Raw genomic sequence first — 23,304 nt, 5'->3', positions numbered from 1 at the left:
ATATAAACATATAAATTCACTGCAATAATAACTGCAACTGACATTAATAAACTTCTACTATAATTTTCTATTTTAGAGAAATTATAATCTGGATGATTGCTGGCAATACCCAAACATATTCCCTATGAGTCAGTAGTGTAATAATGAACAGTTGGCAAATTATCAGCTCTCCTAGTAATACATAAGTCTGCTAGTGCACAGAGGTTTTAGGTATAAGTGGCAGACAAAAAGGTTGTAGTGCTCAAAAAGTCCAGTAGGCATTATTCCGATATCCCAAACGGATCAAGCCAAGAACAAAGAAGAAGACTGCCCATTTGCCCATTTCATGGCTAAGTATACTTCTGGGAAAGAAAGGTGATTTAAGCAATTTTGAGTGTGTCGGCAGTCCTGTGGGCAAAAATGCCTTGTGGATGCTAGAGGTCAGAGGAGAATGGGCCGACTGATTCAAGCTGATAGAAGAGCAACGTTGACTGAAATAAGCACTCGTCACAACCGAGGTATGTTATGGGCTGGGGGGTCTGTGGATGGCACATATATAACAGTGCCAGCCACAGATCCCCCCTGTAACAGTGCCATCCACAGATCCCCCCCTGTAACAGTGCCATCCACAGATCTCCCCTGTAACAGTGCCATCCACAGATCCCCCCTGTAACAGTGCCATCCACAGATCCCCCCTGTAATAGTGCCAGTCACAGATCCCCCCCTGTAACAGTGTCCGTCATCCACAGATCCCCCCCTGTAACAGTGTCCGTCATCCACAGATCCCCCCTGTAACAGTGTCCGTCATCCACAGATCCCCCCTGTAACAGTGTCCGTCATCCACAGATCCCCCTGTAACAGTGTCCGTCATCCACAGATCCCCCCGTAACAGTGTCCGTCATCCACAGATCCCCCCATAATAGTGTCCGTCATCCACAGATCCCCCCCCCATAACAGTGTCCGTCATCCACAGATCCCCCCCATAACAGTGTCCGTCATCCACAGATCCCCCCCCATAACAGTGTCCGTCATCCACAGATCCCCCCATAACAGTGTCCGTCATCCACAGATCCCCCCCATAACAGTGTCCGTCATCCACAGATCCCCCCATAACAGTGTCCGTCATCCACAGATCCCCCCATAACAGTGTCCGTCATCCACAGATCCCCCCATAACAGTGTCCGTCATCCACAGATCCCCCCATAACAGTGTCCTTCACAGATCCCCAGTAATAGTGCCATCCACAGACCACCATTAGTTCCAAACCCACCAAAAGCACACATTTTGGTTAAAAAAAAATGTTTTTCTTATTTTCCTCCCCAAAAACCTAGGTGTGTCTTATGGGCCGGTGCGTCTTATAGGGCGAAAAATACGGTATATAACAAAGAACTGGACGTTCCTCCAAAATTGATGAAAAGACGAGAAGAAAACTGGTCTGAGAGGCTAGCAAGAGGCCTACAGCAACATTAAAAGGAGATGCAGGAATATCTGGAAAGTACGGGCTGTGTGGTACATGTGACAACAATCTCCCATATTCTTCATATGTCTGGGCTATGCAAAAACACATCTGAAGTCTCCCAAAAGCATGTGGGAAAAGGTGTTATGGTCTGATAAAACCATAATTCCAAAAGTCCTGAATTCAATTGAACATCTGTAGGGTTATCTAAAGAGGGCTGTGCACAGGAGATGCCCTCGCAATCTGACAGTATTTAAATTATTGGGAATATAAGGGGATTTTTAGCAATGAGATAAAGAGTGAGAGGATGTGACGTGGTGATAAATACCACCCATACCCGAAAGTGAAAATGAAACGTCCCTGACAAAGCAGGAGCGAACCCCGGGTTGGACTTTATCATAAGTTCTATGTGATGTTCAAGATTACGATCTTGTAAGTATAATAAAGAAGCGCAAACTATTTTACATGGGGGTCTGTGCTATGTTGATACTCTATTTGAAGGCGTGAGAAGCAAACCCACTACCCCTCGTTGGTTCAGAGACTAAGAAGCTGCAAAAGAGGAAGGATAAGGAGGAGATTGGAGGAGCAGCATAAAAAGAATTAGTGATTTTTTGTGTTACCCATAAGCTTTCCTAACCCCTTTTTAGAAATTTTGGACTGAAAGAAGTAGGGACCTACTTCTACAAAGGGACTGCAGCTAATATCAGCACGCAATCTAATACACAAACCTTTTTTTATGACAGCTGTAGACAGTCTGGGCATGCTGGGAGTTGTAGTTTTGCAACAGCTGGAGAGCCTCAGGTTGTCCATTACTGGCATAGGCCGTCGATATCCTGAACCTGGAAAGCCCTTTTACTCTCATATGTTATATACAGTAGATGCAGAGGAACAACTGATCTCAGAAAATATTTTATTGCTTGTCCTGACATTTCATCTTGTTATAATTTAAAAGTCATGTTTCAATAACCTGGAAAATGAAGTAAATTACTCTAAATAAAAGTAATTTATTTTTCATGTTGAATGGCACATACCAGTGGGACAAAATGCTCAAGGAGAATGATCGATGCCGGCAATGATTTCTTTTTTATATGCTCATTAGGAAGAGTAGAGAAAAGCTAATATGTTTTCATGTCTTAGTCACCATGAGTCCTAACTTCATTTCAAAGTTAATGCAATATAAAAAAGACTATTTAACTGTATCATTATGCCATTCTCTTACTGTAGGCAAAGTCAATTTTTTCCTAAAATATGATGTAAATTACCAGAAAGACCCCAAATAAATTAAGTGGTATACTGGTGACGTCTGGGACTGCACAAATATTCCATTTTTTTTTGGATCTACAATTTGATCTATGGAACACTCTTAGGAATCTTTGGAAACCCTGATAGCTTGTTTAGAGAAAATGGGAACTATTAGTCACAATAACCTTTTCAATTTACTAAATGACAGAAATGTCCCTGCTTTTCTTTTTGAATATAAGAAAGAAAAATGTTATAACTTGCTGTGACACTAGGCAGTTCTGCCTCATGGCATCCAAGTTACAAAAATATCAGTTACCCCATACCGCTATATATAGAGATGAGCGAATTTCTCAAACATTCGATTTGGTCAGTTCGCCGAATTTTCCAAAAAGATTCGATTTGATCTGAATTTATTTGTGGTGAATCGCGTTAAAAACAGCTATTTCCTGGCTGCAGAGAGCCTGTAAAGTGGTGTAGAACACTGCGTCTTGCAGTAACACGCATAGGGAGTCTGCTGTGGTAGTGAAACAATACTGTGAGTTAGTATGACACGAAGATGACATCGCTCTTAGGGTCCATTCACACGTCCGTTTTTTCTTTCCTGATCTGTTCCGTTTTTTCAGGAACAGATCAGGACCAGATCTGGACCCATTCATTTTCAATAGGTCCTGGAAAAAATCGGACAGCACAATGTGTGCTGTCCGTTTCCGTTGTTCCGTTCCGCATGTCCGTTTAAATATAAAACATGTCCTATTCTTGTCCTGAAAAATCGGATCCTGGACCAATACAAAGTCAATGGATCCGCAAAAAACGGAAGACATTCGTATGTCATTACGTATGTCATCCGTTTTATGCGGATTCCGTTCCTGGAAATTAGGCTTCCTCCCCAGTATTAAATGTGCCCCCCTCCCTCTATATTCATTGGTGGCCAGTGCGGCAGTGCGGATTCCCAGTAAGTTTTCTACAGATCTGATTTTTCACTTCGTGAAAAACTCAGATCCGACAGTATATTCTAACACAGAGGCGTTCCCATGGTGATGGGGACGCTTCTAGTTAGAATATACTGAGAACGGTGTACATGACTGCCCCCTGCTGCCTGGCAGCACCCGATCTCTTACAGGGGGCTGTGATCTGCACAATTAACCCCTCAGGTGCTGCGCCTGAGGGGTTAATTGTGCATATCATAGCCCCCTATAAGAGATCGGGTGCTGCCAGGCAGCAGGGGGCAGACCCCCCTCCCTCCCCAGTATTAAATGTGCCCAGTGCGGTCTCACCTCTCCCCCCCCCCCCATCATTGGTGGCCAGTGCGGATTCCCAGTAATAATAAATGTGCCCAGTGTGGTCTCACCTCCCCCCCCCATCATCGGTGGCAGTGCGGATTCCCAGTATTAATAAATGTGCCCAGTGCGGCCTCACCTCTCTCCCCCCCCCCCATCATTGGTGGCCAGTGCGGATTCCCAGTAATAATAAATGTGCCCAGTGTGGTCTCACCTCCCCCCCCCCCCCCCCATCATCGGTGGCAGTGCGGATTCCCAGTATTAATAAATGTGCCCAGTGCGGCCTCACCTCTCCCCCCCCCCCCCCCCCCCCCATCATTGGTGGCAGCGGAGAGTACCGATCGGAGTCCCAGTTTAAATCGCTGGGGCTCCGATCGGTTACCATGGCAGCAAAGACGCTATTGCAGTCTTGGCTGCCATGGTTACTTAGCAATAAATACAAGCATTATACTTACCTGCGACTGCGAGCTGCGATGTGTGTCCGGCCGGGAGCTCCTCCTACTTGTAAGTGACAGGTCTGTGCTAAAAGCAATGCGCCGCACAGACCTTTCACTTACAAGTAGGAGGAGCTCCCGGCCGGTCAGACATCGCAGCTCGCAGTCGCAGGTAAGTATAATGCTTGTATTTATTGCTAAGTAACCATGGCAGCCAAGACTGCAATAGCATCTTTGCTGCCATGGTAACCGATCGGAGCCCCAGCGATTTAAACTGGGACTCCGATCGGTACTCTCCGCTGCCACCAATGATGGGGGGGGGGGGGGGAGAGGTGTGAGGCCGCACTGGGCACATTTATTAATACTGGGAATCCGCACTGGCCACCGATGATGGGGGGGAGAGGTGAGGCCGCACTGGGCACATTTAATACTGGGGAGGGAGGGGAGTCTGCCCCCTCCTGCCTGGCAGCACCTGATCTCTCACAGGGGGCTATGATTCGCACAATAATTGTGCGGATCACAGCCCCCTGTAAGAGATCGGGTGCTGCCAGGCAGCAGGGGGCAGTCATGGACACCGTTCTCAGTATATTCTAACTAGAAGCGTCCCCATCACCATGGGAACGCCTCTGTGTTAGAATATACTGTCGGATTTGAGTTTTCATATGTTTCCGTTTTTTGCGGATCCGCAAAAAACGGATGACATACGGAAACATTTTCAGGAACAACGGATCCGCAAAAAACAGACCGAAAATCGGGATGTAGAAAAATACGGACGTGTGAATGTAGCCTTAGAATCACTTCATACTTCACTCATTTGGTCAATTATGGGGCCAAAACTGACCAAATAACTCAAGTGTGAACTCAGCCTTACAGCTCAATGTTAGCACCACATATAAAGAACCAAGGCAAGGCCCAAGATTCTACTATAGCGTGAAAGATCGCACTCCTTTTACACCATCGTCAGCTGATTCCACATAGATGTCTACAGAACCTGTTCTAGTAAATGCTTATACAAGTAGAGTCCCCCCCTGACAGTGTGGAGCGGGTGTCAGCAGGAAATTTGTGTTGACATCACTGATTATTTTGCCCTTCCTCTGATCAGTCAGAAAAATAACCCCCAAAAAACGGATCCTGTCTGTCGAGCATCCGCCTTCACTCGGTCAGCATTTGGTCAGTAATCCATCAGTATTGCTAAAGCCCCCAAAAAAAACAGGAGTGGATCCAAAACAGAGATGACACGTGAATGGACCCTTTGCATGTCTTCTGGGTTTTGTACCAACTCCTGCTTTTGGCTACAAAATCATAAGCCAATGCTGATGCAAAATAGGGACCATGTCATACAGGCCTTACAGCTGCTACATAGACAGGATCCGTTGTGCGTCTCATTTTTCCTTCCTTCCTTCCAGTCATGGAGTGGGGAGGGTGGGAACAGCATGAGAAATCCACAGAGTGGCCCAGTGACAAAGTGGTGAGGTAGCAACAGCATGAGGAGACCACAGAGTGGCCCAATGATAGAGTGGTGAGGTGGCAGCAGCATGAGAAGACCACAGAGTTGCCCAGTGACATTGTCACGACCGCTATCCCAGCAGCAGTCGTGTCGCACCAGACGGAGGGGAAGGAGGACCCTTATCTACGGATGGGAAATAGAATGGCCACCCCTGACTAACCCTAAGCTGGCACCTGTCTGCCCTGATACCCTAGACGGGGTGTGAACCCGTGCGGCGAGCAGGATGCCTAAACCCTCAGTCACCCTAACAAGACTAGACTGGGGAACGGCAGATGGGAGCACTAGTCACCATCACTCACATCTAGGAGAACAACAGGGGAAGACAGCAACAAACAAACAATCTATAGCAGAGATAGACTTATCCAGTCACGAGCAGAGAAGGCGATCCCAAACACGACAGTCCACGCCGGACAAGAGCTCCACAGCAACACCGTCAAACGATCTCCTTCAAAGGTCAGACTAGCACTGGAAGTAAGGACTATATCTGGCAATGACTGCAAGTGAAACTGAAACTAATATAGTAGCTGGGAGTGGCAGACAGGACTCACCTGAGAAGGATGCCTACAAACTCCCAGTCAGGACAAAAAGGTTCACAAGGCAAAACCCGGATGACATACCCTGAACCACGAAGCAAACTCACAAGCTATCGCGAGTAGCAAGTCGCTGCGACCTTCTCCTCCCAGACCTGTCTGGATCAGTCACAGTCGTGACAGACGTAGTGTTGAGGTAGCAGCAGCATGAGGAGACCACAAAGTGGCCCAGTGACATAGTGGTGAGGTGGCAGCAGCATGAGGAGACCACAGAGTGGCCCAGTGACATAGTTATGAGGTGGCGGCAGCATGTGGAGACCACAGAGTGGTGAGGTGGCAGCAGCATGTGGAGACCACAGAGTGGTGAGTTGGCAGCAGCATGAGGAGACCACAGAGTGGTGATGTGGCAGCAGCATGAGGAGACCACAGAGGGGTGAGGTGGCAGCAGCATAAGGAGGCTACAGAGTGGCCCAGTGACATAGTGGTGAGGTGGCAGCAGCATGAGGAGACCACAGAGTGGCCCAGTGACAAAGTCTTGAGGTGGCAGCAGCATGAGGAGACCACAGAGTGGCCCAGTAACATAGTGTTGAGGTGGCAGCAGCATGAGCAGACCACAGAGTGGCCAAGTGAGATAGTGGTGAGCTGGTAGCAGCATGTGGAGACCAGAGAGTGGTGAGGTGGCAGCAGCATAAGGAGACCACAGAGTGGCCCAGTGACATAGTGGTGAGGTGGCGGCAGCATGAGGAGACCACAGAGTGGCCCAGTGACATAGTGTTGAGGTGGGGGGGGGGCAATACCAGTACCAGCTGAAGATGGTGGGTGGCTGTAGGAACACCTGGCAGTAGGAGTGGCATCAGGCAGATGGCAGCATCAGAATAGTAGCTGAAGCAGGTAGCCAGAAGAAACAGGTCTCTTTTGTCAAAGTGTAGGTGTGGCACCATGGATGATCTAGTCTGATGCATCAGGCACTGGTGTTTGAAAATCCTGGCTGATTCACGCCTGATTCATCTTCACAAAGATCAGTTTCTCCACATTTTGGGTGGACAGGCGAGTTCTCCTTGGGGTAACTATGGCCACCGCCGCACTAAACACCCGCTCTGATGCCACAATGCTGTCTGGGCAGGAAAGCTTGTCCAGGGCAAACTTGGCCAGTTGCGGCCACAAATAGAGTTTGGCTGCCCAGTAGTCCAGGGGATCTTCGATGTGGGGTGGCAGGGTGCACTCCAAGTATGCCACCACCTGCTGGTTCAGTTTCTGCTCTATGCGTAGCCGCTGATGGTGAGTAGTTTCTATGGCAGTGGAACGTGAGCGCAGAGGGCCCGCCAGGTCAGACTTGCGTGAGGATTGGCGATGGTGCACATAGGCAGCGGCCAAATGAATACATAGGATGTCTCGATAGTAGTTTAGTTTGTCCTCTCTCTCAGCGGGTGTAAAAAAGCACCCATTTTGGACCAGTAGCGAGGGTCTAACATGGTGGAGAGCCAGTAATCATCCCTCTGCCAAATGGTCACAATTCGGCTGTCACTACGCAAGCAACTGAGCATGCATCGGGCCATTTGCGCAAGTGACTCGGAGGGACTCCCTGCCTCCATCTCCACTGCATACTGCCACAGTGTGTCTGGGACATCTGCCTCGTCTTCCTCATTGCCCTGTAGCTCCTCCTGCTCCTCCTCTACTCTCACCTGTGTAGAAAAAAACAGCCATTTCTCTACTCATTGCTTGTGCTTGAATGTCCTCCTCCTTCTCCTCTAGTTTAGCCCCCAAAGGGCTGATGTAGCCGTGAGATGTAGTCGCCACGTCACCTGCCCCTGGCCAGCCAGATTTGGCAGCATCTGTTCCAGGACATGAATCAGTGGAATGACATTGTTCATCCTGTAGTCCTGGCGACTGACAAATAAAGTGGCCTCCTCAAAGGGCCCGAGCAAACACATGAGCTGCCACTGGCTAACATCGAAGTTACACAGGGGAGTACCTCTGTCCGCCTGTATCATCAAGAAATTGTTTATGGTCTTTCTCTGTTCATATAATCAGTCCAACATATGGAGGGTGGAATTCCAACAGGTGGAAACGTCACATATCAGCTTATGTTAGGGGACGCCGAGGGTGTGCTTTGCGGTGTACGAGTGGCTGAAGTGCATGTAAAGTTTCCTGGCCATTTTCAAGATGTCTGGCAGATGGGGTGAAGACTTCAGGAACCGCTTTACAACCAGATTGAACACGTGCGCCATGCAGGGTGCATGGCTCAGCCTTCCTTGATGCCGCGGCGACACCATGTTCTTTCCGTTGTTGGTCACCACGGTTCCGATTTTGAGTTGTCGAGGAGAAAGCCAGGATCCGATTTCTTGATGTAGGACGCGGAGCAGTTCCTCCCCTGTGTGACTCAGTTCGCGCAGGAAAACTAGGTTAAGAACAGCGTGACACCGCCGTGCCCTGCACATGTGGTATGCTGGTGGAGCACTGTAAATTGTCCCTGCAGTAGAGGCTGAGGACACAGTGGAGGATGAGGAGGCCGAGGCAGACATTGTCGCAGGACCAACGGCATGAGAACGTAGAGGCGTAAGCGGCGTCACCTGGCCAAGTTGCTGGTGTGGCAGGGTAGGAACCACAATTACCCAGTGGGCTGTAAAGGATATATATTGTCCTTGACTGTAGTTACAGCTGCACACGACGGCGCTGCCGTGCACTTTGGCAGACACTGACAGGCTCAATTGCGTTTGTTCAAATGGACCGCGCTGCTCCAGAGTAAACAGAAAGATCCTCCTTTCCAAATCACACAGGCTTCCTTGGATATGGGAAAGCATTTAGGTCACCTGGGTTCACTTTCCCCTCTCCTTTGCGAACCTCTGTGAAAGATGAAGGTTGCCACAAATAGTGAAGCACAGCCACATGGGTTGAACTGCGAAGGTTTTATTGTACTTACAGGATAAAAGAAGGTAACAAGCGGAGAATAAAAAATTTTATACTCCGCATGTTACCTTCTTTTATCCTGTAAGTACAGGGTGGGCCATTTATATGGATACCCCTTAATAAAATGGGAATGATTGGTGATATTAACTTCCTGTTTGTGGCACATTAGTATATGTGAGGGGGGAAACTTTCAAGATGGGTGGTGACCATGGCGGCCATTTTGAAGTTGGCCATTTTGAATCCAACTTTTGTTTTTTCAATAGGAAGAGGGTCATGTGACACATCAAACTTATTGGGAATTTCACAAGAAAAACAATGGTGTGCTTGGTTTTAACGTAACTTTATGCTTTCATGAGTTATTTACAAGTTTCTCTTTGTTTACAGCCATTGACATGTCGCCGAGGTTAACACGTGAGGAGCGGATAGAAATTGTGTTGATGTCTGGTGAACGCAGTAACCGGGTCATTGCAGCAGATTTCAATGCAAGACACCCTACGAGACCACCCATCTCCCATGCTACAGTTAGCAAACTGGTTCGTGAAACTGGTTCAGTGTTGGATTTGCCAAAATGTGGACGCATGAAATCTGTCTCTAATGAAGAAACATCAGTGGCTGTCCTAGCTTCATTCAGCAAGAGCCCACAGCGTAGCACTCGCCGCATGTCACTGGAGAGTGGCATTAGTCGAACATCCCTTCGGCGGATATTAGCTACTCACAAATGGCACCCTTACAAACTCCAGCTACTGCAGCATCTCAACGAGGATGACCCAAATCGGCGCACTGAATTTGCAGAATGGGCAAAACTAAAATTGGAACAGGACCCTCAGTTTACGCAGAAGATTTTGTTCAGTGATGAGGCAAACTTTTATGTGAATGGTGAAGTTAACAAACAAAACCACCGCTATTGGTCTGACACTAACCCACATTGGATAGATCCCTCCAAGACTGTTGGAACAAAAAAATTTATGGTATGGTGTGGTATATGGGGTACAAAGATAGTGGGGCCATTCTTCATCAATGGAAACCTCAAGGCCACTGGATATGCGAAATTGCTACATGATGATGTGTTTCCCTCTTTATGCACTGAAGCTGGCACATTCCCTGAGTTTTTCCAGCAAGATGGTGCACCACCACATTATGGGTTCCTAGATGAACAGTTTCCTGGAAAGTGGATTTGTCGTCGTGGGCCAGTTGAATGGCCCCCAAGGTCTCCCGATCTGACCCCCTTAGGCCTCTTTCACACGGGCGTTGCGGGAAAAGGTCCGGGTGCGTTACGGGAACACCCGCGATTCGTCCGCGCGAGTGCAAAACATTGTAATGCGTTTTGCACTCGCGTGAGAAAAATCGCGCATGTTTGGTACCCAAACCCGAACTTCTTCACAGAAGTTCGGGCTTGGGATCGGTGTTCTGTAGATTGTATTATTTTCCCTTATAACATGGTTATAAGGGAAAATAATAGCATTCTGAATACAGAATGCTTAGTAGGTGATCAATTGAGGGTTAAAAAAAAATTAACTCACCTTCTCCTCTTGTTCGCGTAGTTCCCGGTCTCTTCTTTACTTCTTTAATGATGAGCTGTGGGCTAAAGGACCTTTGGTGACGTCAGATCACATGCTCCAATCACATGGTCCATCACCGTGGTGATGGACCATGTGATTGGAGCATGTGATCTGACGTCACCACCGGTCCTTGCTGGTAGTTCATCATTAAAGAAGTAAAGAAGAGACCGGGAACTACGTGAAGAAGAGGAGAAGGTGAGTTAAATTTTTTTATTTTTTTTTAACCCTCAATTGATCACCTACTAAGCATTTTGTATTCAGAATGCTATTATTTTCCCTTATAACCATGTTATAAGGGAAAATAATACAGTGAATAGACTGTCACCTAGCAACCATGCGTGAAAATCGCACCGCATCCGCACTTGCTTGCGGATGCTTGCGATTTTCACGCAACACCATTCACTTCTATGGGGCCTGCGTTGCGTGAAAAACGCAGAATATAGAGCATGCTGCGATTTTCACGCAACGCACAAGTGATGCGTGAAAATCACCGCTCATGTGAACAGCCCCATAGAAATGAATGGGTCGGTATTCAGTGCGGGTGCAATGCATTCACCTCACGCATCGCATCCGCGCGGAATACTCGCCCGTGTGAAAGGGGCCTTAGACTTTTATCTTTGGGGTCATCTGAAGGCAATTGTCTATGTTGTGAAGATACGAGATGTGCAGCACCTGAAACTACGGATACTGGAAGCCTGTGCTAGCATTTCTCCTGCGGTGTTGCTATCAGTGTGTGAAGAGTGGGAGAAGAGGGTTGCATTGACAATCCAACACAATGGGCAGCACATTGAACACATTTTATAAGTGGTCAGAAACTTGTAAATAACTCATGAAAGAATAAAGTTACATTAAAACCAATGTTTACAATATAGAAGAAAATCTAAATCGCACATCCTCATTCCTATGCTTTTGATATAACGACTGTTTAAAAATACAGCATGATATGGCGGTGAAGCACTATTATCAATGTGTTGCTGTGCACTATTAGGAGGCATTAGTATACAGTTTGATCAAAGAGCATAGGCCCACTTACCACGACAAGGTCGCCTCATTCAAGTGGGGACCATGCGGCGCTGGACGGTGGCCGTCGCTGCTTCTGTGCTGTGCTGGTGGAGTGATGGGACGCGGGGCCCAGGTGGCTTTGCCGCACAGTGGAGCCGCTGTGCGGCTGCTGGATCCCATTGCCTGCTGGAGCGGTGTGGAGGCGCGGTGGTCGCCGCACAGCGCCGCGCCATAGTTAGAGTAGGTCCCCACTTAAAAGAGGCAACCTTGTCGCGGTAAGTGGGCCTATGCTCTTTGATCAAACTGTATACTAATGCCTCCTAATAGTGCACAGCAAATGATTGATAATAGTGCTGTATAGCCATGTTTTAATAGTGCTGTATAGCCAGGCTATGAGCTGTGCGCTACGATTGGCCAGCGCTGCAGCAAGGGACAACCCTAATACAAAAACTCCGCCCCATACAACAGAGGGAGCTGCAGATACCGGAGCCTATACCGGGCGAACGGAGCGGCGCCCAGACATACTAGTAAGTGCAGGGGGACCCCTGGGCGCCGCTCTGCCCACTGATATAGTTAGTTTTTAGTTTTTAAACTACTGAAAGGTCCTCTTTAAGACATATTTTTTTACTATTTCTACACCACAAAAAAAGAAATATAACAATCACAATTCATCGCAGAACGGCTAATGGGACGTACGTACATTTCCTTTTTATACACCATGTAAATGGCTGTAGTACAATGTTACTTCACCGCTGAACGGCAATTAAGACATTTTTTTTTTCTGATTAATTAACTCCCCCCCCCCCCCCCCCCAAAAAAAAAAGATAACAATCACAATTCCTGCAGAACAAATAATAGGAATTAGTTTTTTTCCCCTTAAATACACCCCGTAAATGGCTGTAGCACAATGTAACTTCACCGCAGAACGGCGATTAAGACTAGGGATGAAACATCCAAAGTCGATTTGCATAAAACTTTGTTCCAATACTGTACGGAGCAGGAGCTCCGTACAGTATTAGAATGTATTGGCTCCGATGAGCCGAAGTTATTGCTTTGTGAAGTTTCGCGAGACTTCGGGTAATAACAATTAATTTATACTGAAAAAAAAAACATTTACCGAACTCGGGTTAGGTTCCAAGGTACCACTTGGAACCGAACCAGAGTTCGGGAAATGTTTTTTTTTACAGTACAAATTAATTTATGAAGTTATTAACCGAAGTCTCGCAAGACTTCGCGAAGTATCTCAATACCATTCGATACCACGCAAAATAAAAAAAAAAAAACCTTGTGCAATCCACATTTTTTCAGAACACCCAGCACATAGCTGTCCTATCCTATTTTTTTGGGGGTCAAGGTGACAAAAAAATTGTGAATTGTATGTTTTTTATTTTTTTCCATTACGGTATTCACGGCATAGGAGATATCTTTTAACCCCTTCCCGACCTTTGACGTACTGTTACGTCATGGGAACCACTGAGTTCCCGCAATTTGACGTAATAGTAATCGCACGGGCACCGGAGCGCGCGCGATCACTGCAGGGGCCCGGCAGTCCGTGGTAGCCGGGCCCCTGCTGTATCCGCCGGCATCGCTGTAAAAGCCGATGCCGGCAGATTAACCCCTTCTATGACCGCTACATAGAAGAGGTTTGTGTCAGGTGAACAATCGCATTGAGTTCCCGCACTGCTGTGGCGGGGACCCGATGCGACACGAGGCTGCCCAATGTCTTGCACGGCATCGGGAACTGCCTTCTACGGGAGCCGAGGAGATCCAGCCTCAGGCTGGGTCTCCTAGGCAACCTGTTAGTGTATGACTCAGTGTCATACACTAACAGGCAATGCATTACAATACAGATGTATTGTAATGCATTGCAGAGGGGATCAGACCCCCAAAAGTGAATGTCATAAATAAAATAAAGTAAAAAAATGTGTTTTTAATAAAATTAATAAAGTAATAAAATTAATAAAGTAAAAAAGAGAAAAAAACGCACCTTTCCCCTTATTTTATAATAAATAACAGAAAAAACAAACAATACCCACACATATTAGGTATCGCTGCTTTCGTAATGACCGGCTCTATAAATATATCACATAATCCACCCTGTCTGATAAACACCATAAAAAAATAAAAATAAAAACAGTGTAAAAAAAGCCTTTTTTGTCACCTTACATCACCAAAAGTGCAACACCAAGCGATCAAAAAGCTGTTTTCCCCCCAAAATGGTATAAAAAAAATCACCTCATCACGCAAAAAATGAAAAAAATAAAAAAAACTATAGCTCTCAGAACATGGAGACACTAAAACATCTTTTTTTTTTTTTTCAAAACTGCTAATATTGTGCTAAAGTGAAATACATAAAAAAAAAAATACATATTAGGTATCGCCACGTCCGTAACAAACAGCTCTATAAAAATATTACATGACTTAACCACTCAGGTGAACACCGTAAAAATAAAAAGATATAAAAAAATAAAAAGCTATTTTTGTCACATTACATCACAAAAATTGCAACAGCAAGTGATCAAAAAGGCGTTTGCCCCCCAAAATAGTACCAATCAGACCGTCACCTCCAAAAAATTAGACCCTACCTAAGACAATCGTTCAAAAAATAAAAAAGCTATGGCTCTCAGACTATGAGACACTAAAATATCATTATTTCGGTTTCAAAAATGCTATTATTGTGTAAAACTTAAATAAATAAGAAAAAGTATACATATTAGGTATTGCCACGTGCATAATGATCTGCTCTATAAAAGTCACATGACCTAATCCCTCAGGTAAACGCTGTAAAAATTAAAAATAAAAACTGTGCCAAAACATCCATTTTTTTGTTACCTTGCCTCACAAAAAATGTAATATAGAGCAATAAAAAATCATATGTACCCCAAAATAGTACCAATAAAACTGGCACCTTATCCCGTAGTTTCCAAAATGTGGTAAATTTTTTGAGTTTCTACTGTAGGGGTGCATCAGGGGGACATGGCATCTAAAAACCAGTTCAGCTAAATTTGCCTTCCAAAAACCATATGGCGTTCCTTTCCTTCTGCGCCCTGCCGTGTGCCCGTACAGCAGTTTACGATCACATGTGGGGTGTTTCTGTAAACTGCAGAGTCAGAGTAATAAATATTGAGTTTTATTTGGCTGTTAACCCTTGCTTTGCTACTTGAAAAAAAGGATTAAAATGGAAAATCTGCAAAAAAAGTGAAATTCTGAAATTTAATCTCCATTTTCCATCAATTCTTGTGGGACACCTAAAGGGTTAACAAAGTTTGTAGAATCCGTTTTGTATACCTTGAGGGGTGTAGTTTCTAAAATGGGGTCATTTTTGGGTGGTTTCTATTATGTAAGCCTCACAAAGTGACTTCATACCTGAACTGGTCCTTAAAAAGTGGGTTTTGTAAATTTTCCGAAAAATTTCAAGATTTGCTTCCATACTTCTAAGCCTAACGTCCCAAAAAAAAAAATGTCATTTTCAAAATGATCCAAACATGAAGTAGACATATGGGGAATGTAAAGTAATAACTATTTTTGAAGGTATTACTATCTATTATAAAAGTAGAATTTTTGGTAAATTTGGTATTTTTTTTATGAATAAAAATGTTTTTTTTTTACTTATTTTTACCACTGGCCTGAAGTACAATATGTGACGAGAAAACAATCTCAGAATGGCCTGTATAAGTAAAAGCGTTTTAAAGTTATCACCACATAAAGTGACACATGTCAGATTTGCAAAAAATGGCCTGGGCAGGAAGGTGAAAACAGGCCCGGGGTTGAAGGGGTTAATATTGTGATAGTTCGGATGTGGCAATATCTAATATGTTTATATTTTTATTGTTTATATATTTTTAAATGTAAAATTGGGAAAGGGGGGGGATTAAAACTTTTAATATATTGCTGTTTTTTTTTTTTTTTTACTTTTTATTTAATAACTATTAGCCCGGGATCTTTTGACCCCCTCTCCTATTCATCCTATTAGAAATCTATTAGCGTGAATAGGATTTTACACTGTTCCTGCTGCTGTTGTGCACACAGCAACAGGGAGACCGATTGGTGTCCCACAATATCACTGCTGGGCCTCCAATCAGAAGCTGCCACTGTGCCACCAATGAAAATACTGAGGGGGGGGGGGGCTCTAGCCTCTGGCCACTGTGCCACCAATGAAAATAATTAACCCCTAAATGCAAATTTATGGAGCGGGCTGCTGCGGTGAGCTCACTCCATATGCGGCAGGTGCCGTCTGTGTCATACAGCCAGCACCTATCCAAAATGACACGGAAAAGCTATGCTGCTGAAACCCGTCATTTATTCCCTCAGGTGCCGCAATTGATGTTGATCACAGCCGGAGATTGGTTTGGAGACCACCTGGGCAATGCCATAAAAAGGCCTTGACAAGTAAATACCAAATGGTTCTACTTCCAGGAATGTGATGCGGGGTGGCATAATGTATGGTAGTAGAACCCCTGTAGTCTTCATTTCAGGTACATTAACTTGCTATTATATAGATTTGGTGGTGGAGCCAGTGTGTAACAGCTGAAGGTAGGGACAAACACGGACAGCGAGCCCCAACCTAGAACCCACTCCACTTTCCCTACCTACTGTACATGCAGTGCAAGCCCCAGGTAGCAAGACCGCAACTGGTCAACAGTCCTTATGCTACTAAGGTGCAGAGACAAACACCCAGAGACAAACAACACAAAGACAGAGTATGATGTAAATCGGTCAGAACCAGGAGGACAACACAGTACAAAAATGAGAGAACGAGATTGGTCAAAGGACAAGCCGAGGTCAGAAACATAAGCAATTCAAATCAGCACAGGAACAAGAACCAGGAACCTAGCTAGTGAGCTCAAACAAGACTATTACTGGCACTGGGGTATGGCCAGGAAGGGGTTTAAATAGAGTCCCTGGATCAGCACCAAAAAGTTCAGTCTCCAGAGGCATCAAGGCTTCTTTACTGTATGAACTGTGAATCTATGGCATATTCTACCTCAGGACGTGGTCACAGTAGGGTCAATAGGCAGTTTAAAAAAGAACTTAGATTAATTCTTAAAAGTAAATGACATTAAGGGGTTTCAGAAAATTGCATTTATTATGTAGAAAAAGTTAATACAAGCCACTTACTAATGTATTCCAATTGTCCATATTGCTTCCTTTGCTGGCTGGATTCATTTTTCCATCACATTATACACTGCTCATTTCCATGGTCACAACCACGCTGCAATCCATCTAGGGTTGTCATGATACCAAACTTTTGATTCGATTTCGATACCATAAAAAAGTATTGCAATACTCTACACCAGGGATCAGCAACCTTCGGCACTCCAGCTGTTGTAAAACTACAATTCCCAGCATGCTACATTCCTTTCTATGAGAGTTCTTAGAAGAGCAGAGCAAGTATGCATGCTGGGGGTTGTAGTTTCACAACAGCTGGAGTGCCGGAGGTTGCCTACCCCTGCTCTATACCATTAAAAAAAAATAAAACAACAAATAAGCCGCATGCATTCCACATTTTATTGAATGTCCAGCCTATCATTGAACATTCCTATCCTATTATTTAGGGGGACAAGGTGACAAAAAAAAATGGCGAATAGCGCAGTTTTTATAATTTTTTTTCTCTGTTATAGCGTTTTTAATATTTTTATAGTTTGGACTTTTCGGACGTGGTGATATGTAATATGTTTATTTATTTATTGTTTATGTATTTTATATGTAAACTTGGGAAAGGGGCTGATTTATACTTAATATTTTGTTGTTTTATTTTACCTTTTTTTAAATTACTTTTTATTTAATAACTATTTCTCCCCTTAGGGGCTAGAACCTGGGATCTTTTAATCCCTTGTCCTATTCACCCTAATAGAGCTCTATTATGGTGAATAGGACTTTACACTGTTTCTGGTGCCCTGTGCTTTGTGCACACAGTAGCAGGGAGCTTACCATGGCAGCCAGGGCTTCAGTAGCGTCCTGGCTACCATGGTAATCGATCGGCGCCCCGTGATTACATTGCTGGGGCTCCGATCAGAACTGCCACTGCCACCAATGAATAGAGGGGAGGGGACCAGAGGTTGCACTACATTTTTTCCAGAAGAGTAAAAATACTCCTCAATTTTGAGGAGTATTTTTAGCCATGGAAGTGCATGAATTTTGCAAAATTCATATATATATATAATGCATAGGCCCACATAATGGCTGATATTTCTGCAGGGAAACCATTGCTAGTCTCCCATGCAGAAATAAATGTAGACAATTTTACATTTATCCAACATCGTACACTAAACATAAGACCCCTGCTGCCATACACAGCGCCCACCTGACGCTGCCATACACAGCGCCCACCTGACGCTGCCATACACAGCGCCCACATGACTCTACTATATACATATTACATACACGGCTCTACCACATGCCCATTACACAGATAGAACTACTGTATGCACATTACACACAGAAAACTGTACAATAGACTGGTTACACTGCCCTGCTTTATACACACTTTCCATACATGAGTACCTCTGCATTCTCCACCAGCACAGTCCTACTGGGAGCCTGTGTTCCCCTAACTCCTCCCACACTCATGGCTGATCACATGACCGCAGAGAGAGATGTCCGTGAGGGGTGGGGTTTCTCAGGAGAGGGGCGGGGCTTCATGTGTGTGGCACCTGAGGGATTAACTGCCGCTGATGGCAGCTCCCTGTCAAAGAGGTCAGGTGCTGACTATGTGATTCTCCCGCCGGCACCCGCCTCCTGTATCTGTATTAATGGGTAACTTATCATTGGTGGTGCAGTGGCCACAGTCCCTCCCCTCCTCCGCCCCTCTCTCATTGGTGGCAGCGGCAGCAGCGTCACTGGGGGGAGGAAGAGACTGCTTCCTTCTCACCTGTGCTACTGAGGGAACATGACGTGCGCTGAGAGCAGCGCGTGCCATTTTCTGTGATACTATCGGTAAAAGGCAAACCCCGGTATCAAATCGATACTGGTACAAAAGTATCGATTGGGTATCGATAATTCGATACCCGGTGTAACCTTAAAATCATCAGTGGTGGTCGTGCTTGCACACTCTAGGAAAAAGCGCCAGCCTCTCTGATGGCTATGACTGTGGGGCCACACAGCATTTTCTCTAGTGTGCAAGCATGACCACCACTGCTGGACTGCAGGCTGGTCGTAACTATGAAAACGAGCAGTGTATAATGTGATGGAAAAATGAATCCATTTAGCAAAGGAGGCAATATGGATAATAACAATACATTAGTAACTGGCTTGTATTAATTTCTTCTACATAATAATTTGCTGAAGTGAGACAACCCCTTTAATGCTTATGAAAATGTGTAGAAATCTTGGTCTCACTCCCCTTTTTCTAAAATTCGTGTCCCCACCTATCCCTTGGTTGAACATGATGGACTTATGTCTTTTTTCAACTGTATTAATTATGTAACTATGTAAAAACAGACACGCTGGCCTTTTGACTGTCTGGTTTTGTTATGTTGTTTATGTCTGAAAAAAAACACTTAAAGGGTTATTCCGGTAAAGTAACTTAATTTTTGAAAAACTGCATTAAGGCTGCGAGCTGTGACCCAACCAGAACCCATTCCTATACATATAACCAGAGCTTCAATTTACCTTGCAATCCGTTTGTCCAGCTCCTGTGTGAGCCTGCAACACAGAGTATCATGGCGCCTGATCTTCCCTCACAAAACTCCAAAGACTACAATCCCCACAATCCCTAGCTTTCCTGCTATCAGTGTTTATGTTTATTGATTGGCTGCCTGATATACAGTCCGGTCACGCCCCCTCTTCTCAGTAATCACCAGCACACTAAGGCTACTTTCACACTGGCGTTTTGGTTTTTCGTTTCCGAGATCCGTTCAGGGCTCTCACAAGCGGTCCAAAACGGATCAGTTTTGCCCTAATGCATTCTGAATGGATAAGGATCCGATCAGAATGCATCAGTTTGCCTCCGTTCAGTCACCATTCCGCTCTGGAGGTGGACACCAAAACGCTGCCTGCAGCGTTTTTCTGTCCGCCATGTGGTACAGAGCAAGACGGATCTGTCCTGGCACACAATGTAAGTCAATGGGGACGGATCTGTTTTCTCTGACACAACGGATCCATCCCCCATTGACTTTCAATGGTGTTCATTACGGATCCGTCATGGCTATAGAAGACATAATACAACCGGATCCGTTTGTGACGGATGCATGCGGTTGTATTATGGTAACAGAAGTGTTTTTGCAGATCCATGTAAAAGTAGCCAAACACTCCATTTGTCTCAAGACATTTAGCTAGAGAATTGATAGCAACACACTGAGCATAAATCACTGAGGGCAACTTCCTAAAACTTTATATTTAATCTACATACAATTAAAAGACAAAAGATAAATGTGGTCCAAACTGGACTATGATAACTATAGTACAAAAAGTTGTCAAATACAATGGATGGTTAGCAAAAAATGAGGACAAAAAAATACATCTGGGACAGAGAATCAAGATATAATATGTCTGTCCCTGTTAATGCCCTTACAAATCCTGCTCAGCCCAGAGATGCACCTTAAAGGCCTCATGCACACGGCCGTGTTCGTCGGCTGAGAGCGGTCCGTGGTACCCCGGCCGGGATTCCTGCTGACAGCAGGAGCGCACAGCGTCATTGGTTGCTATGACGCCGTGCGCTTCATGCAGCCGCTGATGTACAGTGATACACTGGTATAGATCATACGAGTGTATTACTGTACAGCAGCGGCTGCATGAAGCGCACGGCGTCATAGCAACCAATGACGCCGTGCGCGCCTACTCTCAGCAGGAATCCCGGCCGGGTTACCACGGACCGCTCTCGGCCGCAGAACACGGCCGTGTGCATTCGGCCTAAGACGGAGATACTCTGCCGCTGAATCTAGGTCATCCGCCCTTTGACCAGGGTACCAGCTTTTTGAGAGAGAGACCGTTAGCTCAGGCATTTCCTCAGCACAAAACCTTCTGGGAGGAGACTGGAGAAGCCAGCTCAGTGCCTTGCCTTTATTGTTTTGCACTTCAGTTCCTCCAGTAAAGAAACAGAATGGTTTACTGCAAACCCTGACTCTCTGAACTTATTACCCATTGGGGCGCACCATGGAGTACCATCCCTTCCAGAAAGTAGCAACATGTGGTGACACCTCCACATTGTCCGGGGGACTCAGCGTAGAGCTGTGACCACCTCAAACCAAGCCACTGCAACTTCACTTGAGGATTTAGGACGCTTGCCTGGTAGAAAATCGACAAAGAGTTTCTGTGACATAACCAACCAATAGCACACATTAATAGAACATGCATGGCATCCCTTTGTGACATCATTATCCCCTTACATACTATCAAAAAACACAGAATGGCAACTCCAGGCAGATATGCTAAAGTTTATTTGGGGCCCTACCAGACCCAGAATATGCAAATCCGCACTGTATCCTTCCATGAGAATGGGAGGTTTGGGGGTCCCGGGGGTGAGGAAATACTACTGAGCGCCTTTAACAGCACAAGCCAAAGAATGGTGGCACTCTTCTAGCCCCCAAAGATGGCTGAAAATTGAAGAATCGCTCATTAGACGAGCCACTCTTAGGGGTTACCTAGCCGCACAAGCGTTAAAGCAATTTAACTGTGATCTACCATTAAGCACCATGGTGGCCACCTCAGAGGCTTGGCGACATTTGCTCTCTTCCCCATCCACCCTGCTCAATCTAGATAGAAACCAATTCCCCTTGATGTCACTGGAATATCACATACCTAATCTATCCCTGACTCATTGGATCCTAAAAGGAATAGACACCATTGGAAAAAGCTATGATGGGACCTCTCTATTGCAATTTGAAACACTACATACCAGATTTGCCCTGCCCAACACACTCTTCTACAAATACCTCCAAATCCGCCACCTATTAACTTCCCTCTCTAATATTCACACCCACATCCCAACCACAACGCTCACCGGATTCTTTAACTATACCTTCGGCGCATAAAAAAGCCTGTCCCTTATTTACATGTCCTTATCCTCACCCCCCACCCCATCTAAACTCACCTTTATGCTCAAATGGGAACAAGAACTAGGAACCACATTTCCACTTCCGGAGTCGCATGAAGCATTACTATGGGCAATTAAACCATCCAAATGTATCAACCATGCAGAGCAGAATAGAAACATTCAATTGCGCTGGTACCTCACACCAGACAGACTGGCACATATGAAGGGAGACTACCCAACCTCCTACTGGCATGGATGTGGGCACAGAGGAAATCCTGCACACATGTGGTGGTTCTGTCCTAAAATCTCACCTTTGTGAAAAAAGTGATTAGATCTAATAGCAGAAGTAACTGGGGAATCCTTCAACCTAACACCAGAACTCGCTATACTATGTATGGGATCTAATATCCCACAGAACATGAGATGGGTAGTAGCACACATTGTAACTGCTACATGCAAGGTCATAGCCCGACACTGGAAACAAGGGATCACTCCCCTAATATCTGAAGTCCAATATCTTATAGACCAACATGAACTAGTTTATTCACCCACTCTGCAATCCAGGATCCGTGCTCACAATCAGTGGTTGCCATGGCTCTCAAGCTCACATGCCTCCCCAATACCAGATCCCATTCTGTAAATGCCCTTCCACTTTCTTTTTCTTTTATTTCCTTTATTCCCTTTCTTTCCCATCGCCCGAACTCTGCAGGGTCTACAGATGAAGAACCAGTTACGGTTGAACCACCGAATCTTAAATATGTGGACTGATATACACAATGCTCCTACATGCCTGTTGCTGTTGTTGTTTATGCTTTTTTCTGTCCAGACTACGTCTGGATTACTGTAATACCCTTGCTTAAAATCAATAAAAACTTATTAAAAGTAAAAAACACAGAATGACTAAAAAGTGCACACATATAGCCAGGCTATTGGTAGAGTTAAGCCGCCCACATGGCATGAATAACCAAATCCAATCAGGGCAACACAAAAGTTATAGCTGTATATGCTGACTATATAGCTGTAGAAGCTGAATATAGCAGTTCATTCTGCTGTCTTTATCTTCTCGAGGCTTTACTTGAGGAAATTTTGTGATAACGCCCTGTAGGAGCAGGAGCACTGCAGTCTGCGTCCTCTCCACTCTGTCTCTAGACAAGAACTCCCCTCTCTTGGCAGGAAGCAGGACCAGCCCACTCCCACCAAGAGGGGAGGAACAGGGTGGTTAACCCTGTTCCTGCCAACCTTTGCCATATTTTCCTTGTTGGTAGTAATAGCCAGGAAACAAGCCTTTTTTTAAACTGGATTTTGTTAGAGAAAATGGACTGAAATCCACCTATGAAAATGCCTTCCAAGCCCAGGGAGATTCGACCATTGTCACTTATCACCTTTACTTTGGAGAGTACAAGAAGGTCAAAAGACTTGCATTACAGTGGTCTTCAGC

At 45.3% G+C, this 23,304-nt stretch overlaps 1 protein-coding gene across 1 annotated transcript in view; it reads right to left on the bottom strand.

The window, feature by feature from the left end:
* EPM2A (EPM2A glucan phosphatase, laforin) overlaps positions 1–23,304 on the bottom strand; it is a 116,273-nt gene that overhangs the window by 5,095 nt on the left and 87,874 nt on the right.

The sequence above is a fragment of the Bufo bufo genome, chromosome 4 (genome assembly GCF_905171765.1).
Source record: "Bufo bufo chromosome 4, aBufBuf1.1, whole genome shotgun sequence".
In the NCBI taxonomy this organism is placed as follows: domain Eukaryota; kingdom Metazoa; phylum Chordata; class Amphibia; order Anura; family Bufonidae; genus Bufo; species Bufo bufo.
This window is presented reverse-complemented; position numbering and strand designations above follow the sequence as displayed.